At 36.0% G+C, this 22938-nt stretch overlaps 1 non-coding gene across 1 annotated transcript; it reads right to left on the reverse strand.

Moving 5' to 3' along the window:
* Window positions 1-3864: 3864 nt before the first annotated feature.
* On the reverse strand, window positions 3865-3938 carry TRNAD-GUC (transfer RNA aspartic acid (anticodon GUC)). Its single transcript has one exon. It is a non-coding gene; the product is annotated as a tRNA-Asp (tRNA).
* Between the last annotated feature and the right edge of the window lie 19000 nt (window positions 3939-22938).

Genomic DNA, 22938 nt, shown 5'->3' on the forward strand with positions numbered 1-22938 from the left:
TTGTTGATTGAACAGTGGAGATTCTCATACTTTTTAGCTGACTTCTTGCTTCCTTCGTACATTAGTTGCACTAGACTGTTGAGCTATAGAGTTTAGACTGACTGACTCCATGGCACTAGTTAATAGCTATCATAGATCGTTCCGGCCAATGATCATTTGGAAGATCACTGTCCTCCACTTGCCTAACTACAAGAGATTCTAAATCGTATCTCACCGTATTCGTTCCATTCGTTCGTCCTCACTCATGTAACTTGCCTAGCAGTTGTAAGAGCAGCAACAAGGATCCATCATTACAACTGATTCCTGAGAGTCTGGTTTTAGAAGGTGTTAAGTCCTTTGTTGGGGCAGATTCGGTTTGTTATAAGCTGGTTAGTAGCTTTCTAAATCTCGAGACCTTTGATGAGGATGGTAGAAAGATATGCTTCGGTTGTATGCCAATTGTTGGAGAAATCACTAGGGTCTTATTTAATCTTACCTTAATGGAGTTCGACCGGCAGTTCAGCCATAAATATCCAGGGATTGCATTTGAAAGATTCATAGGTATGGTCTTTATAGCATGTACTGATGATCTAAGAATCGATGAATATCAAGTATTTGATATGATACAAGATCTCGGGCTGTCTTGTTCAATCGAGTATACAGAGCCAGGGCTAGAGCCTCTCTATTGTCGCAATAGGATGGTTGCTCTGGACTATGAGGGTAAGGTTGTCGTGTACAATCCTACAGATTACTATCCTACAGATTATGGTTAGTAGGGAGGTTGACAACAATTTAAGATAGGGAAAAAACATGCCGGTGCATTTCCATAGTTTATTTACTAGCAGGAGAGAGGAAGACTCGCTATCTATCTATCCATATACGTATCAACAAATGTGGATCGGTCGATTGCCCCTAACCAGCAGCGGCAAGGAGGAGAAGACTCTAGAGGTTTGTCCCAAGTCATGCGAACACTCGCTGTAATCATGCCCTACCCGATGACAACTCAAGATTGGCAAGCATGTCCATCCGACTACTCATGGAAGCTTTGAACTTCTCCATGCGAAGTGGGTCTCCTTCACTTTACTAGAAGTTTTTTGATGCATGAGGAATTCTCTGAGAAAGGATTGGTAAGTAAGCATTCAGTGTGATTGGGGATAGGTTGGCACTGAGAATCGTCCCTTACCAGTGCTATCAAGAATAAGGATCTTCTATGAGAAATCCATGAGAGTGAGTGCCAACGGGAAACCCGACTCTACGAACCCAAGGAAAGGCTGCACAGCAGTAGTAGGGGCATTAAGACCGGAGCTTTTTGTAGTGCTAGCAGGAATGCAAGTGAATGAATCCCATCCCCTAGCGAGTAAAGTGCTTACGCCCCTTTAGAGAGAGGGGGCGCGCTAGTGCTTGACTAAGAGAATAGGGGGCTGAGAAGCTCTTGCTTGCTGTCTACTTCGCGAGCCTTCACTGCCCCGTTCTGTCTCCCTCCTCCTAAAAGAGAGAAGCAGGCTAACCCAAGAGAGAGACCAAGGCGTCGACCACACGCCCTAGCATAGCCTTTCCCGTAGGGACATCCACAATAGAGCCAGTGCGCTTGACAAGATCTCCTTCTTTAATAGCAGTATCACTACCAAAGACAACAATCCCTACATTCTCATTCTCAAGATTCAAGGCTATTCCTTTCACACCGCTGGCAAATTCAACCATTTCCTTAGCTTGAATCTCGTTCAACCCATAAACACGTGCAATCCCATCTCCAACTGAGACCACTCGACCAATCTCATCCACTTGAAAATTCGTGTAAAAGTTGCTAATTCTACTTTCTAATAGAGTCGTTAATTCAGCCTTCCCTGACCAGGGTCGCTCCCACACCTATAGCGTTCGTGATCAGCCTCCTCAACTGTGTATCGATCGAAAGGCGGGGCGGCACAGCCCCCAACCAAGGGAGTGGTTACGTCCAGTATGTCCACCCTTATTCCCGACATGCTATGGTGCCCCGGGGTGGGTAGGAGCGGGTCGAGTCAGTATCGCCGCGGAGCAACAGCCGCGTCCGAATCTGATCTATCTAGTCGGCAATTCATCCGGTGACTTCACGGTCGCCAAAGAAGCCCCAAGAAGCATCAAACATTTCCGATGAGATCCATGGAGCTATTCTTAGATAGCAAGCACTAGCTCCCAGTGCGACTTCATAAAAAGCAATCAAAGATAAGATCGAAGAGAATGAAACGCACGTAATGGTCATTATAGCGGTTCCTTCTGATCCTAGAAAACGTCTAAAAAAACCTGCTACGGAACTACCGAGCAGGGGCAAAAAGATGATAAGTAGATACATAATTTCGAGTGTGATCAGACAACCAAAAATCAGACAATGACAGAGCGGCCTGTGATTGAGGATTGATCGACGCCCGAGGAACGCTCGACCGAATCAATGAGTCACAAGGTGACGGGTAGAAGCCTTCTAAAGTAAAGTCAAGTAAACACCCGCTCTAAAGCACTACTTGTCCTATATCGGGGTTTCAGTCTCCCTCCTAAGGCTTACTCCTAGCGACGGTTGTAGCAGCTTACTATAGAAATTCATATAGGCAACAACAACTACTAAGAAATGCTAGGGAAAAAGCCGACTGATTTCTTAAAATAAGGGGCATCAACTTTCGTTTTTGCTTAGTAAACTTGGCCTCAGAGACCGTTTTTCAACTGTCTGAAAGATCTCCATTTTGATCCTCTGTCTCAGTCGACTAGCTTTTATGAGAGATCTAAACTCTCCGAAATCTCCCCTCTGTCTCAGAGGACTAGCTTTTTTGGGAGATCTAAAAAAATATCCAAAACCTCCTCGGTAGAGGCCTGATTCTATTCCTTGGACTAGCTAATGAGTTAGTTTAACAACCTTCGGTAACTCCTAATTAGCTACATAACAAGAGAAAGATTCTGAACCAATCTTTGAATCAGGCTATCGCCTGCCTAAAAGAAAGGTCTCACTGGAGAAGCTTGACTGAAGGGTCCTAAGAGCAAGGTGCTTAGTCGCTCTCCTTTTGCTACCTGAACACCAACCCGATCTAGCATTCGAAACAGGCTAAGAGCTTTAAGCCAACAGGCATACTAACTCGCTAGCCAGCAAGCCAGCAAAGCCCCCTTACTCACGTCTTCATCGACGGCAGAGTATGTCGGGCAAAGAAAGGCGTCTCGCGGTCCTTCATGACACCAGAGTTGGATTAGACTTTGGACTTGATCAAACTCTGGCTCACCTGGAAAGTCATTTTTTTTATTATTGGCCCAGCATAGAAGCAGATGTCCAACGGTGATGGGTTGTGTGTGCTCTATGTAGCACGTCTAAGCCGTCCAACAGGAAGTTGGGGCTTTATCAGCCCAATACCTTCCTGGCCATGGGAAAAGCATAACCATAGATTTCGTAGGACGATTGCCCTATCTCTTAAATTAAAGGGGGAATAACTACGTTTTTGTCGTAGTTGACCTTTCAGATTCAGTAAGATGGCCATTTTGTACCAGGTCGACGCGCTGGCCGAATTCTGCTTCAAAAATGTACAAGTCTAATGCTGTCTTTATCAAAAAGATGCTGCAATCTTCAATCATCGTTCATCGAGCACTTTCTCTCATCTGCCTTCTATGTATGTCTTTGTGGTCGTTAACGAGAGCAATCGGCAGACCCAGTCTCTCTTGGAATCCTGAATATGCCAATAATTGTACTAATCCACATATGTCTATCTCCCGGTACTAGTTGCAGTAATGAGAATTCCCCTATTTATTTGATGAGAAATGCGAAACGCAAAAAGAAAAGATCCCCCGTTAGGTTAGGAATGATATTCCACTCCCTACCCCCCCCCCCCTTTTACAGAAAATGGAGAGAGGAATTGATGTCTTTTTTGAATCCGGTGTCGGGACTGACGGGGCTCGAACCCGCAACTTCCGCCTTGACAGGGCGGTGCTCTGACCAATTGAACTACAATCCCAGGAAAATGAGGTGTACAGCCTCCAATTTATTTTTTTTTCTCTTCATTCGAACTATTGACTTTCGCCGTGTTGTAACAGAAACACGAATGATATACTATATTATATTCTAATAATTCTATCTATTTTGAAATGCAGTAGAGTAGACTCATAGTGGGCTAATTCATGAATCAAATGGTTTTATTTTAAAGAGTCATGCTCTTTCACTTTAAAGGCCCTAAGCTAAGAAAGAGGCTTAAGTCATCGCTTCAAATCCGAGAAAGGGCCAGCGAGCCGCGGTAGCCTATTAAGTTTTTCAGCTGCATCGTACCGTACTATGGGAGGGGTCCGTACCTCCTTTAGATAGAGCCCCCCTGCTCCTAATGTAGAGCTAGAACTACTGCTACCGTGGAATCTGCGGTCACACATAAGTATCTCGCCTTCCAAAAAAAGCGGCTGCTAATTAGCACTAATGCTAATGGGGACCATCGATCAAGAAAGACTTCGGAGACTGCAATCGAATTGATCAAAAAAGAGAAATAGGGCCAACTCTTCTGGTTGCGCCTCTAACCTTACTATGCTACCCTGATAAAAGGTCGAATTCAGCAGGACTGTAGGCACGAAATGCCGATCAAATCCGTTAAAGGAAGCCTAATCAAAGCGGGCAAACAAGAAGATCTGACTGAGTTGATGATGGACCGGATCTCGAAAGGCGAGAGGCTTTCATAAAGACGTATGATAAACGGAGGGTCGAGAGAGGCTTATTGCACGATCCACCCAACCGCTAATAAATGCTGCATAAGATAAGAGTGTGGGAGGCCGGCCCCCGCCCATCTGGAGGTGCACACCCATTTATGAACATATACAAAGGGCTAAAGAGAGAAGTCCATGGAGAACTACCAAATCCAATGACTTTGATTTGTTCGTACCATTCTGTCATCGATTACTGCTGGGTCGGTTGGTGAGTCACCCAAAAAAAGCATCGAGAAAGGTCAAGCATATATGTTTTATGAAATGATCAGCGGTTTCATTTATGCTATGCCATGCATCGTGTTCGTCTGTGTTTATTGAGCTTTCAGCTCCATGCGCTTTGCTTCGCTTTATAATTGAATCAATGTTATTAGCTGTGAATTCGAACTTTTTGGTATTTTCCGTTTCTTCGGATGATATGATGGGTCAATCATTTGCTTCATTGGTTCCAACGGTGGCAGCTGCGGAATCTGCTATTGGGTTAGCCATTTTCGTTATTACTTTCCGAGTCTGAGGGACTATTGCTGTAGAATCTATTAATAGCATTCAAGGTTAAACATGACTCCTAGAGAGTTAGCAAAATACGAAGTATCTCAGCTTCACAAGATTCTCTCTCTAAGAGACATGATCAGAAAGCAGTGACGAGGGGTCGGGGAAGATGCAAAGAGCAGAAATGACGACAACAGCTTTTCGATAGGCCTATGCACCATCTTCATTAGAAAGGGCTGCAGAGGCCTATCTTTGGGCGTTAAAAGAAGAGTTTCGTCCCCGATATAGTTTCAAGGGTATGCACCTAGTCGCTACGAGCCTAAGATCAAAGGCAGTTCCAAAAACAAGTTCCCCATTTACAGCTTGAGAAAGGGTAGTGGTAGGGAAGTCTCAGTCCCAATTCGTTCTCGAGAGTCCCTGAAGCAAGGAAGCGTCTCTTTCCATAGCCCCTAATGGGGTTGGTTTTGACCTGTAAAGCTAGGATCGATGTAATTGAGGCGAGTAGGGCTTTAGCAGCTTTTTAGATGTTATAGATAGCGGTTGAAGTTGAAACGGAAAGAAAAGTATGTACGAGCGGAAGTTTTCATGCCAGCAAGTGCCTTTGTTTCGGGAAAGGTTAAACAGGTAAGCAAAGGCTCTCTCTCTTGCTCTGTGGTCTTGTGTGAACTCCTTTCCGCCCATTATTGATCTTCACTCTAAGTGAGCTGGTCAAAGTAGTTGAGGTGATAGCAATAGTAAGCAGGGAAGCAGAAGCAAAAGGTCTTCAAAGAACTTTTGTGTAATAAAGCTTCTTGGTCTCATTTCATTGGTCTCTAAGGCAAAGTCTCGCTTAATCGTTCATCAATCTTTTTCTGTAAGGCCTCGGGCCCCACGAATTCTGATTTCTGTTTTTGTTTGTATTAAAGTGTTGGTAGCTTCTAGCCTCGAGCTGGAAAGTCTCATCGGCGGGGGTACTATAGATATATCATAACTCTCTAATTGAGACTCAATCTATACAATCAATCAATCAGTATGTGCAATATACCGGTCTTTGCGATATGCTCTTTCAAATAGATCTGATTTTACCGATGCTGAAGGTAGCTTGCTTACCAAGCCACCCACTTGAGAAGCTGGTCGCTAGAAAGAAGCGACGAGGAAGCGAAGCTGTCTACGAAGCTTTGCTTCTCCCCCTGTAGTCGTAATACTAGGATCGTCGCTACTTTGATTCAAAAGGTAACCGATGGTTCCCGACTTTCTCTGGTTTCCGCAACCGTAACCATTTTTCCGTTTACATAAACCTTTTTTTTGAATAGCGAGACGCCTGCTAAACCCAGCCCCACTCTAAGTAAGTTAAGGGGCTTTGGCTCCAGGCTCCAACTTGATCTTGTGGTAGACTGGCCCTCCTAGGGGGCACTTGGCAACTCAATTTTGGGGCATGAAATCCGCAAATTCCTAAATTACTTGCTGCACTTCTTGGGAAAGAAGTCGTCTTGGTATTGGATCCGCTCTTCTCTTAGCATGAACATGAATTCTATTCTATTCGTCTTCTTTATTCAGCCACATTCTTCTATCCTGCTGGCTAGCTAGAATATAAACATACACATCAAGAGTTATAAGCATGATCTTTATGAGTGTTTGATCATAGGAAAATGTTATTAATCATCCTTGTAATTCTTGGTCTCTTATACAAAAAGAAATCTAATTTATCCACACACATTAGTTAACAGATTTTAGCATAGGTTAATAGTAAAATTTGAACCGTGAGTTCTTAATGTGAGCATAAACTAAACTATTCTCTAAGACAAATGATTCGTTGATTAATAACGATAAAAATGAGAGTGAGTCGGATAAACAGAGGATATAACATACTCGATAAAGTAATTTGTTTATCTTTAACCTCCAAATCACTTTCAGATTGGTGTAAATAGAAATATAAACTTTGTTTAGAATGCCTAATCAGATCAAAATTGTTCTCGCACCAAGAATGATAAAAAAACATCATCATTTTGTGGTTATTATACAATGATTAAACAGTAATCTGTCTAGAATGCAAGAACTTATAACCTAATGAAAATCTATAAACCGGATATAAACTAATCAGTACAAAATTGATATGTACCTTTATATCAACATAACTTGCCATAGCTTAGAGGAACAGGGAAAGCAGGGTGGATCATGGCGAGTAGGGGTGGAGCAACCAACAAGGTGGACGAGGGAGAGCATAAGGATGAACGACAATAGGAGAAGATTTCTGATTGCCAATGATGATTTAGTGATCGATTTCATAGTTAGGGTTTCCACGCTTTTGAAATATTTGGACTTACAAAGGCACGGGCAAAGAGAGAAAGGCGAGGATAAGAGGAGAGAATGAAAAAGGATGAAAATATATAATATACACTTCAATCACATGGTCTTTTAAATCTACAGTGACATAAAAAGAATTTGTTAAATTAAAAAAATGCATTAAATAAATTATTACATAAATGATATTTTAAATTATTTTGTTGATACATGCCATTAAATTTTTTCTTTTGATTTTATTTAAATTTAATAACAACCAATTTTGATATAACATATCTAATTTTTAACAACACTAAAATTTTTATCTCGTTGTAAAATAAGTGATATAAATTATTAAATGTAAGTTTTTATAGTGGCATGTAAAATATGCCACTAAAAACATATGGTATTGTGGCATAAAAAGAAAATGACACTAAAAATAGGATATAGTGGCAAGTAAAAGACTATGCCACTAAATGTCATTTTGTTTGTAGTGTGATATTATCATCATCTCCACCACCGACATCTTCAATTCCCTGGTCTAGTTCAAAGTGGTTCTCAAATGGATCAATTGTCATTTTCTACCTTATATAATTATGAAGAAGGCAACATGCCATTATGATCTTATTTTTTAGATTAATAGGATAATATGAGTTGTCCCTTAAAATTCTCCATCTTCCCTTCAAAATATCAAAACATCGTTCTATAACATTTCTCACAGATGAATGTCTCATGTTGAATAATTCTTTAGGTGTAGTTGGTTGGTGTCCTGCTCGCCAGTCATTCCAATGATATCTTTGACCTCTATATGGGTCTAAGAAACCTTCACCATTTGTATAACCAACATCTACCAAATAATAACCTATATATGTAGTATAGTTAGCATAATATCTAAATATTATTAAAAGAGAACCTTTAATTCACCAATGACGCAATCAGAGCCCTTGATTGTGTTTTAATCATATGTTTTCCACCCTTAGATCAAATTGTTGACATCATCTTTCACAAATAAAATCCAAATACAATTATATTTAATTATAAAATCTATAATAATTATAGAATCTTTGAATTCAGTAATTATTTTATCAATTGAAACATATATTTATATACATGATATCTGTTTCTTTAATTAATATTGTTCCTAATTTAACTACCTTATTTATAGCTTTTGATTTCCAAATTCAAACCCGTTTACATTTTATTTTTTATTTTTTTAAAAAACTCATTAAACAAGCATATCAATAATTAAGTTATTAACCTATAAAATATAATCTAATCCCACTAAATCAACAAAATATTTAAGAGTCAAAATTAAATTCAGTATTATTTATAATTTATCTCTCAGTATATCTCACATAAAATGAATCAATTAGAGATAATTGTTTGAATTTTAAAACTGATTAAATAAGAAAATAAATTAATTTGAAATTTTGAATTAATATAGTTGATATCTTTTTTTTTGCCATATGAATAGCCGAAAATCTCCAAGATGATATCTTAGAATCCCAAAATTTTTAGAAGATAATGATTTCCTTATTAAAAAACACTCTATATATACGATTACACTGAAGTTGTTATTCTTACGATATTGGATTGAGTCTTATGACTTACAGTGTTCTTCTTGAGCAATCTTCTTCTCCAATTCTTTTTTTCAAGCTCTTACTTTACTCTATTCTCCTTATTCTTCTTCTATTTCTTGCATTTACTACATTCGTATTATTTTTTATTATTGTGTTCTTGTTGAGAGGTCATAAAAAAATTAATCAATCTACTTTAAGCATATTAGTTTTATTCATTTAGTTACAGAAACAAATTTATACCCTTTATATCGATTTTTTTAATGTGTTGACCTATGTTTGTCAAGAAAAAGCCATAAAAGTCGTTTTAATGCATGATGACAAAGCTAGTGGCACGGACCAAAAGAAGGATAAAGAAGTTTTTTATTGTTACACTTCAACTTGCATGAACAAAGACGTATCTGTTGTTCCAGGGTTTTCAATAACTCTTTTATACATATTATTATAATCTTCGATTAAATTTTTCTAATTTTGTATTATTGAATTTTTTATATAAATGATTTTAATTTCAAAATCACCATTATAGTATAAGACTTTACCGGCATGGTGTCACTTACGTTATTTGATCGCGACACAAAGAAACTTCTGGAAAAAACTACACAAGAGTTGCTTCAAAAGTTTAATGAGGTTATCGATATTAACTTCATTTACATAAAACTAATTTTTACTTTTTGTTTGTCTATTTTTATAACCGTTAATTTTTTCATTTTTAGGAAGGTAATATGAAGATTTATCCGTCTGCTTTGAAATTACTTTTGGATAAAAAGTTGGCATTCAAAATTCAAATTTCTCATTATAATTTGAAGAACAATGTTAATGATTATGAATCTCAAACTTCAATGTTGATAATAAAATAACTATTGAATTGGAAAAAAAAAATTAACATTGAACAAGTAACATTCTTTTACGAAACATACTAAAAACACTACACTTATTAGATTCGTTTATTATATGTTAGTTGATCAACTAACATATTTTTATGTACTACACATATAAGCGTCGTAATCTGATTCGTTTAACGTTTTATCGGAGAAATTAGGATGTCATGACACATTAAATTTAAAGGTTTTAAATACAATATAACTAAATCTAATATTTTAAATACTTTAAAATATTATTAACTTTTAGATTGACATATGAATTTATTTTTTATATTTAGGATGCAGTTTCGTTTACCGGTGAAAACGTCACACCCGCTTCGAATATTAATAAAAGTATTGCAACAAGTCCACTAACTAAGTGAACATCCTTTACAGAAGTGTTAAGACATGAAGAATTAAAACACAACTTGGAAGATGCTTACGATGTTGATAATCTAGAAACAGTGTCCTCAACCAAATGATCATTAACATCAATGACAAATCGTACTTCTGGAGAAGGCAAGCCAAAATTGTTATTTCCAAAGAAAGAAAAATAATTTATGATTTTCATGATTTTATATGAGTTGTTGGGTGATTTGAGTACGGTTGATTACATATTATGCTTACATACTATTTGGTTTTTGGGTTTGGTTTTTGATTACTTTGTTTCATACTATTCGTTTTTTGGATTAGAATTTTGATCATTTAAATACATTTTGGGTTTTGTGAAATGTTGAATTATTCATCTATTTGTATTTTAGGTTTAAACTCATATGAATTTAAAATTTTAATAATCTTTTACTCTATTATTCCGTTTGAATGTGAATTTATCAACATTGTTACAATGTTATTCATTACAATTTCAATATAAATATTAGCAAACTACAACTTTTTATGAAATTATAAACTTTTATAAATCTTTTAACCGTTCTAAAACAATTATTTATAGTTCCTTGTGAATTTATTGATAAATTTATTAGTAAACATTTACCATTGAATTTGAGCAATCGTTAAATTTGTACATTTTCTATTTTTAAATCAAGTATAAATTAATTTGAGCAATCGTTAAATTTCATACTCTATAATATAATTTATGCACTAATTAATCAAATAATAGTACATATCCAAGTGGTCGGGAACCTCCAAGACAATAAACAAACATGTAAATTATATGCAATTTCACAATATTGTAATTTTTTTACTGGATTTAAATGAACAATTACTTCTTTCACTTGATTTAGATTCTTGATTACTCATATAAGGTTTTAATAAAATAAAATTTTGATAAATTGAAAAAATTGTTCAGCTAAACCTTAAAATTTTGAAATTTGTTGGAAATTTTGTTATGCTTCTTTTTGTGTTGTCATGTTTGCTGATTTGACTATGTAGGGTTTATTTGAAGTTTCATTTATCTATAAGAATGTTAATGTAATAATGTTCACACCCAAGTGGAAAACAATCACAACTGGTAAGCATTCTAAATGATTTTTTCACTTACATTAATCAAAATTGTTATTTTAAGTGGTGCGTTCTCATGGATGCGGGATGTCACATTGGTTGTCACTATATAGACCTTCTAGCACTCTGTAGAAGAATCCTAGTGGCTTTATGAAGAATTTTGTTGTGTTTTCATTTTTCAATGAAGTATCGCTCTATCAACATTCTTCTTTATATTTATTTTTCTTATTTTCGATATAGATGTGTGTCACAACAATAAGACATAAATAGGTGTTAGTGACCATTAAAGATGAAAAGGTAATATATATAATTTAAGAATAATATATAAAGTGTAAATTGTAGATTTATGATATTTATTTAAATGAAAAATTAGGTTACATATCTGGTTATTTTTTTTATTATTTTTTTATAATTTGATTTTGACAAGTTTGATCTAAATTTGATAATTAAAGCAGATAGGAAATATATGTGCTAATGATTTTGAATTTGCATTGCCCTATAGAAGCCAACCATAGCCTCGCAGACCATTCCCTCATATCTTAGTAGGTCTTAACATTTCCCAAAATTCAGCTACAAGAAGTCATGGATGCAATTCTTGAATCAATCCTCTAAACTGAATTTCATTTGTTAGTTGGATGTAGTGCCCAAAATGCAAGATTTGTGAAAGTTCATTATTATTTATTAGTGTTAACCTCTAGCAAATTATGAAACTAATATAATATTTTTGTTTATAACATGTTTTCTTTTGTAATAATTTATTTGATCGGAAGATATGTATAAGTGATTGGGTGTAGCCTGAAAAATCATATTTTAATTTTTATAAGAAAAAAATACTTTGAAATCGACCAAATTACGATGTCTGAATTTGATGTTTATGGTTATGACAATTCACTTTATTTGTAATGTTTATCGAATTTCTTTGCAAAATATAATGTTGATGGTACATGTAACAACTTATTGTTGCTTTTGGTTTTACAGAGCTAATATGAAAAGAGCCAAATGAGCCTCCATGGAGGTTGGTACACCGAGCAAAGTCAATTCATAAAGCTACTACACAACATGTTTTAATCAAGAAGTCACATTATGTTGTAATAAAACAAAGATCACATAGATAATTTATGTTCAAAATTACTATATTAAAAAACCAAATTGCTCTAATATAAATATTAAATATTTTAATCTAATAAGTTTGGTTAAAAAACTCTAAAAATGAATCTAACATTTTTTTTATTAAAATTCAACTTAAGACAAAGCCACCTGTTAATGTGATATGTATTTAATTTATGTTCCCCGCGTTTAACGCAGGTCATAATCTAGTTAATAACTAATACATATCTAAAATAACAATTATTATACATACACAATTTTGGGACCTTCAATCCATGTGGCCTAAGTAAGGCATCTCAAAGCACTCTACCATTCGTAGCTGAGCCCTCCCATCCAGGTAAAACATAGATAAACTACATATCTTGTGAACACACCCTAGAACATTTGTGGCAATATCATTTTTTCTTTTCCTATACTTAGGCTTATCTTTAAGTGGCACTAAGCACTTTATATATGATCCATCTAAATCTCCTAGACAGTTCTACATGATATAAGAAAAGAAATGGTAATATGTCATATCAAGCAATTTATGCACTACTCTAAATTTTTTATAAGTCATGTATATACCTTGAACCACTTCCATCTTTGATTTGTAGAGTTTTCTGTAATAGTTTTGGGTTTCTTAAGCAAATGCGGATGCAACCTTATCACCACGTTGCAAACTCGGGAAACAATTTTGCTAATTATTTCTCTAGAATGCTGGAAACGACCTATCATGACCCGATTCTTCACATTATGTGCAATAAGGTGAAGAAATATAGCCATTTGTTAATCAATATCCATATGTGTACTTGTTTTTAACCCACCTAATGTGTAAAACATGTCACACAACTTTGTAAAACATCTTCGGCTCATCCTAAGATTTGATATGCACTTAGTGTAACTTTTGTAAGAGTATTTGTGCATTATTGATTGTCGATCCACATCCGACGATATATTTTTGATACGTGATTTACCTATTCTATATATTTGTAGTTGCTTGTACACCATGATAAGAAACCATGTAATATTATTTGTAACTTCAATCCAAAATGTAACGACTATTTGACTTATCTTCTTTTTATGTTAGCTTCTAGTTAGACTAATTCGTACCATTTCCTGCTCATCTTCCACAAAAGAATTTTTTTACAGTTTAAAAGACATAATGGTTGACATTGTTGTGAATTTTAATCGTCAACAAATTTGAGATGTAGTTGAAATTTGTTGGTACAAGTAATTTTGTGTAAAAAGGAATTAAATGTTTGTTTCAAAAAGCATTTTTATCAAATATATTTATATATGAAAGTGAATTGTCCTCATTAGTGGACTCCAAAACTCAAATAGTTGACATTATAAAATGATCGATCAACCTTGTGTTTTATATCGAATGTATAATGAATTGTACTAAAAGCAACTTAAAATGTGAAAAGAGATGTATATATAATATATAATTATGAAATATGACACTTTTATAGTATATATTACCATGAAAACTACATACATGGTGAAATATATGTGAAAATATCCCATGTAATAAATGAAACAGACCAATGAAACCATATTTCTTTAACATGAGAGTGTACTGAAACGTTTACAATCTATCAACATTTTTTTTGAATATAATGGTTTGTAATTATGGATTTTAACATAATTGTAGGATGTTTGTCTCATCTTTTCCAAGAAAACAAACATAAATACCAGAAGTATTGAAAACAAAACAAATCATGCAGGAAAAAAAAACCACACAAGCAAAAACAAAAATAGTTGGTATGCATACTTCTACCAACAACTAGTACCACAAAATTAACAATTACTTATACACTTGTAGGCATAATTGCAGATACGTCACACAAAAGAAAATAGAGGTGAAGTATAGTAGAATTCAAGATTAGTGTCTATTACTCGAAGATGAAGCACACACACAAATATATAAAAGAACGGTGAAACACTGTTAATTGCAAAAATATAGAAGAATTTGACATTTTTACTTGTCAGTGAAAAGGATACAACAAAGAAAGGAAGGATAACGAACCTCGGGTCAAACTGGATAGCACAGGCAGGCGCACAACAACAATGCACAACAAAAATAATCGTTAATGGAATTGTTTTGCAGTACCGATTGGGATATATATAATTATATGATTGCAGGGAGATAGTATTTGTGGAAAAGATAATGACAATCAATATATAAATATAAATATATATATATATATATATATATATATATATATATATATATATATATATATATAATTTCAAAAGCATATAGATAATAGGAGGATAACTATGTTATTTTTTAAAAATATATGGAATTGAATATAGATTCTTGATGTACCGGGAAAGAATTAGAAATCAATCAACTACATAATTAAAATATGATTATTGAAATCTGATGTCATTCGATTGGTAAGCCCAACACGATGACCATGAGATAGTAGTTTCCATTTCCTTCACTTTCCTTAGGAATCCTATAAAACAAACACGCCCTAATAATAAGCTTAGGCAGAGTAGAGCTCAAAAACCATTGATGAATCCTAAGTATACTTGGAAAACATTGTGCCACCCCCTCGGTTTGTGCTACTTGGCATCAGATCTTGACATACCTTTACCGTGTTCAATTAGTTGCCTTAAACCAATGAGCTAACGACTCATTTTCAAAAAAATCATTTTTTACCTATAAATACAACCTCACATACCTTTACATACCACATCAAAACCTACTTCTCCATTCTCTTTAAAATTTATCATCATCTTCATCTTCAGTCTTTTTTATGTGGTGTTAGAATCGGCCGCAAATATCATTCAATCCGCGGAAGAGAAGATACAAGAACTACATCAACAAAATGCCGAAAATGTGAGGTAGAAAAAAAGAAGATCCATACAAAGAAATCGTAGAGCCGCTCACCAACAGCTCATGCAAGATTATTTTGATGAACACGCGACTTTCCAAGGCTATTATTTTCATCGCCAGTTTTGTATGCACAAAAAATTGTTTGAGCATATAGTTAACGATGTCATTGAAGCGTGTCCATATTTATGACAACGTGCAAACACACAATAGGTTTTACTCCCTTACAAAAATGCACAATTGCACTTCGTCAACTAGCATATGCTACTTCCCCCGATGCACCGTATGAGAATCTTAGGATGTCTAGACATATTGCACGACAAAGCCTTCACAAATTTGGTAAGTATACCGTGAGATTATATGGTCCATGATATTTGCATAAACCCACTTGTAGTGACATCCAACAATTATATGTTCATCATTCAAATTTGCATGACGTCCTTGGAATACTAGGAAGCCTAGATTGCCTCCACTGGGAATAGGGCGATTGCATGAATTCATATCAAGGCCAATAAAACCAAGGTGATGATGGTTATCAAACTATCATACTTGAAGCGGTGGCCTCATATGATTTGTGGATATGACATGCATTCTTTGGTTCTGTTAGTTCCCTGAATGACATAAATGTTCTTAACATGTCTCCATTATTCGACGACATGTATAACAAAAATACACCAACTTCCTTGTTTAATGTGCATTGAACATCATATAGATATGTGTATTATCTTGTGGACGAGATCTATCTTGAGCATTATTATTTTGTGAAGTCATTGTCTTGTCCACATGATCGGAAAATGTTGAAGAGAAGGTGATGAATGATGTTGAACCCTGTCAAATAGTGTTGGCAACATATACTTAAATATCATGTAGTTTTTGTTGAAGAGAAGAAAATGAGTAAGGTGATGCATACTTATATCATATGATTTTCAAAGATGAAGGAAATGCAATATGTGAGTATAATAAAAATGAGATCGTTCCACTGAAACAAGCATTTGAGGTTGGAAGCGACGATTATATGACAATAAGAGGAATAATTCATGATGTTGAGATCCATCATGATCTTCGTAGAGGCTTGACAAAATATATTTGGACCGTTGACCACATTCATCATGATCGGTGGATGATTTAGAAGGTCAATTTTCCAAAGAAGATATCCTTTAGGTTTATCAATATTTTGTATGTTAATTTCTAGGTTTGTAATTTTAATTTATATGTTTTTTTTTTAAATTCTATGTTTTCTTTCTTTTTTTTTTTAAAAAAACTCTATGTTATATTTTTTAGGTTTGTTACAAATTCTTTTCAATATTAATGAAATTTTAGTTTTTATAAAAATAATTCATTTAAATTGATTATTTTTTTTATATAAATTAATTTTAGAAAAAAATTAGCATGACTAAAGTGGCAACCCATGCCCTCTAAATGACAAACTTTTGATGTAGTGTGGTAAATCGTACATGACAACATTTTGTTTTGTTTAGTGTATTTTCAGTCATATATGTGCACGTGTATGTCGATCATGTTTTTTTTGGATGACATGAACAATTTTATTAAATGACAACAACCAACAAGATGTTAGCTAAAAACAACATTACAATGAATTTTTGGATCTAAGCGTGAAAGATCCTAAGAAACAAATTGTAACACCTGGTTTCTGGTATGATTTTATTTCAAATTAGTGCATTTTTCCAGGAGTACTCGTCATGTTGGAAGCCTCAACTCGACGTGTTGAAGTTGTTTTTGCCGTAAAGTTTAATGAGTCAACTTGACGGGTTGAGGTGCCTGAACTCGGCGAGTTGGTAGCAGGGGAGGAAACCCTAATTTTAGGGTTTGCACCCTATTTAAACACCTTAAGTCCCAGGTGTTGGCCTCATTTCCAGCCTCCATAGCCCCTAACCCTAATATCGAAACCCTAGAACCTCCTTAAGTGTTATGAGCTTATTGTGGGTGTGTTTTAGTGTGTTTTAAGCTCATTGAAGGAAGAGAAGCTTGGTGCAAGGTGGTGATTCAAGTAGGAGCCTTCAGATGTTGATTCTTTGCATCATTTCCAGCTTATTTCAGATATAAAGTTCTAATCTTGCTTAATATTTGATTATATCTCTTTTTGGGTTAGTTTAGATTCTTTTAGTCCCAAGTGCTATTCTTTCAGATCTATGATCCTCATGAGCTCTTTTGGCGTAAAGGTGCCAACTTTATGGTATTAAGGGCTTCATGCATTCATTTAGTCCATCTTATGGCTTCTTTTGAGCATTTGAGCTTATTCTAAGCATGGTGAAGGTAAAGTTGGAAACTTTACATGGTCTTTCAGCTTTTAGGATCAGATTTAGAGTTTGGGGTTATGCCTTTGGTGATTTAGTGCTTAATGATTAAGTCCTTAGCCTTTTATGCCTAAGGTTTGGGTTTTGAACCCATTATGGTGGTTCTTAGGGGTAAAGTTGAAAACTTTACCCTTATTGAGGCCATTTCAGTTAAGATCTAAGTCATGAAGCTCTTAGTTTCGTTAAACTCAGCAAGTTTATGGATGAACTCGGCGAGTTGAGTCAACTCGGATTGTTAACTTTGACTTTAACTTTAGTCTTTGACCAAGTTTGACCTATAAGGGGCTTCTGGACATTTTGTGTTGAACTTAAGGAAATATTTTATGATTAGGGTTTGAGTAGAGTCGATATTCGGAGCCGGGATCCATTTAACTACCTTTTTGTATGCAAGGTGAATTTCCTTACCAGGTTTAGTGGGTCGAATGCACCAAGGCTAGCCCATGTTTATATTATGTTGTTAGTATGCTACTTGTCTTTGTGACTCTTGCATGCACTTGTGTTTATATGTCTTACGGGCTAACGCCCGATGTCGGGCGGGGTGTGATGGATATCTATATGCTATGTATTTGTGTGATTATTGTATGTGTATTTGTTATTTCGATATATGTTATTGTATATTGGGCGGGGCCTATTTTACCAAGCTCAACCCGATGTCGGGCGTGGCCCGATGCTGGACGCGGTCCGATGTTGGACGGGGCCCACTATATGTTTATTATATGTTTGGTATGTGGTATTTTAGGGAACTCACTTAACTTTGTGCTTACGATTTTTAGTTTATGTTTCAGGTACTTCCAATTGTAAAGGGAAGAGCTCAGGATGACTGCATTGCACACACACACACCATTGAGATTCCACTATGATGTTTTACTATGATTTGTGATAAATTGATGTAACACCCGGTTCCTGGTACGTATTTAGCTTCAAGTAATTTCATATTTTGCTCTGGGACTCGGCGAGTTGGAGGCCCAACTCGTCGAGTAGACTCGATTTTGACCGAGAAGTTTAATGGCCTAATCGATGAGTCGGGAGCCCGACTTAACGAGTAGGACTGTCTGGATGAAACCCTAATATTTAGGGTTTTCACCCTATTTAAACAACCGATCTTGCCTCAACCCAGCCTCCATCGTCCATCCCAACTCAGAGAAACCCTAGATCGAAACCCTAACCTTGTTTGAGTGTTCTTGAGCCATTTTTTTGTGTTTGTGGTGATTGTGAAGCTTGAAAAGGAATAAGGAGCTTGGAAGTTTGAGTGGAAGCTATTAGATCCAGAGGTTGTGCCGCATTTCCAACTCACTTGAGGTATAAAGCTGAAACCTTAACCATCTATCTCTTAGATCTGTAGTTAGGGTTCATTTATACCTTTTGTAAGCCTTAAAGGTGCCATACTCGGAATTTTGTGGTTCTTTGAGGGTATAGCTTTAGATCTGGAACCATTGGGGGTTCTTATGGCATAAAGGTGCCAACTTTTTTTCCATAAGCACTCCATGCATCTTGTAGACTTCATTCTAGAGTCATTTGGGTCAAATACCTCATATATGGACGTTAAAGTTGGAACTTTACGTATAATATGGACCCTAGGAGGTTAGATCTATGGTTTGGATGCATTAAGACTGATTAAAATCGAATGTATAGTTTTGGACAAAGAGAGACTCGGCGAGTCCGGTCGCAGTTCCCCTCAAACGTCTTTTGGAAATGGTCTTTGGTTGAGTTGAAGGTAAAATCAGCTTGTTGGGGTTTGTTATGGACTTGAAGATCGAAGGAATCGACGAGTTCAAGGAGGAACTCGGCGAGTTCAAGGCAATGTCCCAACCACATGAAGACGGACTCGATGAGTTCAAGGAGAACTCAGCGAGTCATGGACTAAACACCTTCATTCGGATGAAGATGAACTCGATGAGTTCAAGGATGAACTCGACGAGTCAGTTAAAGAACGTTTCAGTGTTTGTTGAAAGAGAACTCATCGAGCTCTTGGTAGACTCGACGGGTAGGGACGGGGTTGTAGCATTTTGTGGACGTGGGGACTCGACGAGTTGGTGGACCAACTCAGCGAGTCTAGTCAATCAAAGTTGACTTTGACCAAGGTTTTGACATTGACTTTGACTTGGACTTGAGTTGACCTTTGTAGGTATGAGTATGAAATGGTAATGTAGATAGGATGTTGTGTATGGATTGAGGAGTCGAGAAGATTTGATTTCTATACCGATGACATTGCAGACACTACACGACATTGAGGTGAGTTACCTTCCAGTAGAGGCGGGTCTATGGCCACAATGTCGGACCACCAGCAGGGAATGTCTTTAGATGATTATCTTTGTGATAATTGTATAGGTTTGCTACTACCTGATGTGTTCTATGTTCCAGTATGATATGTTATATGCGATAGTGGTAGTAGGAGGGGAATAGTCCACTGATTCGGTCGTTAGGACCGAAGGGTAGGTCGGACACCCCATATATGTCTAACAACATGATTATGATATGATATTACGTGTTAGTGGTAGGGGTGAAACAGTCCCCGTGGCCGGTTTGAGGGATTCAGGCACACTCTCGGGTGTGTCTGAACTCAATCTAAGGACTTGGTAGAAATTTTCAAAAGAAAACATTTTTATAAAAATAATTTATAAAATAGAAAAGGGTGTGGTGCATGCAATCAGCCGAGCTCAAGTAAGTTATCCCAAAATATCCATAAATGTTTATATATTATATGAATTATGAATTGTGAATCGCATGCTAGATTAGGGCTAAGGATCTAGGAGAGATGCCATTATATGCCTGTTATATGAGCTTATAGATTTGCATGCTAGTATTGATCAGTCAGTGACAGGATGGCCTGATTAGGTTATGCTCAGTTCTGTTTACTTGATGCTGTAGTGCTACCCGATCATCTTCTGATCAAGTGAGTGTGTGGTCACTTTCTTCTAACACATAAATATTAAGTATTTGCTATGAAATACGTGCTATGTGTATAATATATTGTTGTTTATTTGAGATGATTGTGAAATGGACGAATTATATAAGTTTTAATGAGTTAAACTGTATATGTATTTTGTATCTACAAATATGTTGGGTAGAACATTGTAACGCCTGTGTTTCTGGGCTTGTCGTTAATATTGATGTAATAGTCTAGGTTAACCTTTGTAACCCGTTTTGAGATAATAGAAGTGTATTATTTAAGTATTATGTGTTTTGTGCTTAACTGTGTGACTTAATGTAATTAAGAATAAAAATAAGCATCAAAATGAAATGTTAGATAAGCTCGATATCTATGGATAATGTTGTAGTAGTTGAAATGAGGTTTACGAATATATATAGAATGCTGAAATCAGAGTTATAACGAAGAAGTTATGAACTGTCGAAGTTTCGCGACAGAACCGACAACGCTAAATGACGTAAAAAGTGAAATTTATGTTAGAGCGATATTTAGCCCTAGTGATCTAAATGAATGCCGTACAGTTCGTTAAACCGAGAGCGTGCATAAAAAGAACGCCCAAATCTGACTTCATATGAGGAAATTATGATTTTCCGAAGTTTCAGCTTAGCAGTATGCAGCCCGAACACTCGATTTGAGACCGAGCGGTTTTTAGCCGAAACAATCTAAACGAGAATCGAAGATCTCGTTAATTGTAGTGAAACGATAAAAAGATAGGTGAAAACGGACGTCGGATGAAGAAGTTATGAATTTATAACGGAGTACTTTTTCTTGTCCCGGCATACTAAAAATAAATAATAAAAATAAATTCAAAATTAGCCGACGGAGTCTAAACGAAAGTTGTAGAGCGTAGTCTCACTTACGCGTGGATATAAAGAACGTCGAAAACGGAGTTTGTATGACGAAGATATGAATTTTTGAAGTTTATTAAATAATTAATATATAAATTTAATCATTAATCCAATATTATCCGAAGTGGAGTCACCGGACTTATCCGGGTTACGCCCAGCGTACAGCGAAGCATGATGCGCCTCGCACTCGAGTTCTTCGGATACGTAAGTAGTGACGATTTCGGAGGAGTACGCCCCACGTAAAGCAGTACACCCAGCGTACGGCGAGGCCTCAGCCTCCTATAAAAGGGCATGCGAGGGCAGCCTTATTCTTTTGCCAAATTCTTCCTTTTTCTCTAGTTTTTGCCTCGATTTGCATGCCATTTAAACCCCGAAGCCCCGATATTGTTCTCAAGCCCCGAAGCAAGTTCCGAATCCCCGAAGATCCCGAGAAGTGCGATTCCCGAGCCGAAGCTCTGCCGGCGAAGAGCCCGATTTTTGTGAAGATCTTCCAGATCTACCGAAGAATAGTACTTCTACAAGTTGTAGTGTTGTTTGATCATCTTCTGATCATGTGAGTATGTAGTTACTTTCTTCTAATGCATAATTATGAAGTATTTTATACGAAATACGTGTTATGTGTATAATTTTGTTGTTATGTGTGTGAATGTATATTCACTTTCTTCTATCTCATAAATCTGATTTATTCTCTATGAAATACGTGTTATGTGGGTGTGCCTCATCTGTTATGTGGAATATGTATTGAATGAGAATGCTATACAGGTTTTAAACTATGTATAAAAATATATATGTTTATCTACTAATATGTTGGGTAGAACATGGGTAGATAGTTGATGTGTGATAAACAGATGAGAGGCCTAGATGTTGTTGTTGTTGACCTAGTTATTCAGCGGAGCATGGATAACGACCACAGACTCTTTCTAGACAGTCCTATGGAACGCTAGCAGGTTCATAACCTGTAGGCTTTGTGAACGATATGTTCACCGGTGTACTCTATCCCCCTCATGGTTGCCTTTAGGATATCTATTGTTGAGGAAACCCCTTAGCAGTAATGTCCGTCCCGATGAAAATTCTAGATTATGTCCCTTGAGATAGATGTTGTTTTAGGGACATAAAGTGAGGATAACGGGAATGGGTAATCGGGTTATTGTTGGTTGGTGAAATTAAATATAATTATTTATTGTGGGTTGAAAACCCTATATGCTCACCAGGCTCCCAAGCCTGATCCACTCAGTTTATTTGTATTACAGTTTATTTGGATGAATCATCAAGTTGTTTTGTTTACAAGTTTGTATATGTATATATTTGTTGAATGACTTGTAATGTTATCGTTTATGCTTTATGGTCTGTATCGGAACATGACATCCCGAGTTTTTGATTATATAATGAAAACACATCTCTTGATGAAATGCTTTGATAAATATTATTTTATCATATTTTGTTTTGGGAACAAATTCCGCAACTCTTTTAAATCAAAAGGATTTACTCTGAAATTATTTTAAAAAGCATAAATGAAATCGGTCTTTTCTGGCCGTGATTTTGGGGATGTCACAGTTGGTATCAGAGCATTAGTTTAAGCGAACTAGGAATTTGTAGGATTTCTA

Source organism: Lactuca sativa, chromosome 3 (genome assembly GCF_002870075.4).
Source record: "Lactuca sativa cultivar Salinas chromosome 3, Lsat_Salinas_v11, whole genome shotgun sequence".
In the NCBI taxonomy this organism is placed as follows: Eukaryota; Viridiplantae; Streptophyta; class Magnoliopsida; order Asterales; family Asteraceae; genus Lactuca; species Lactuca sativa.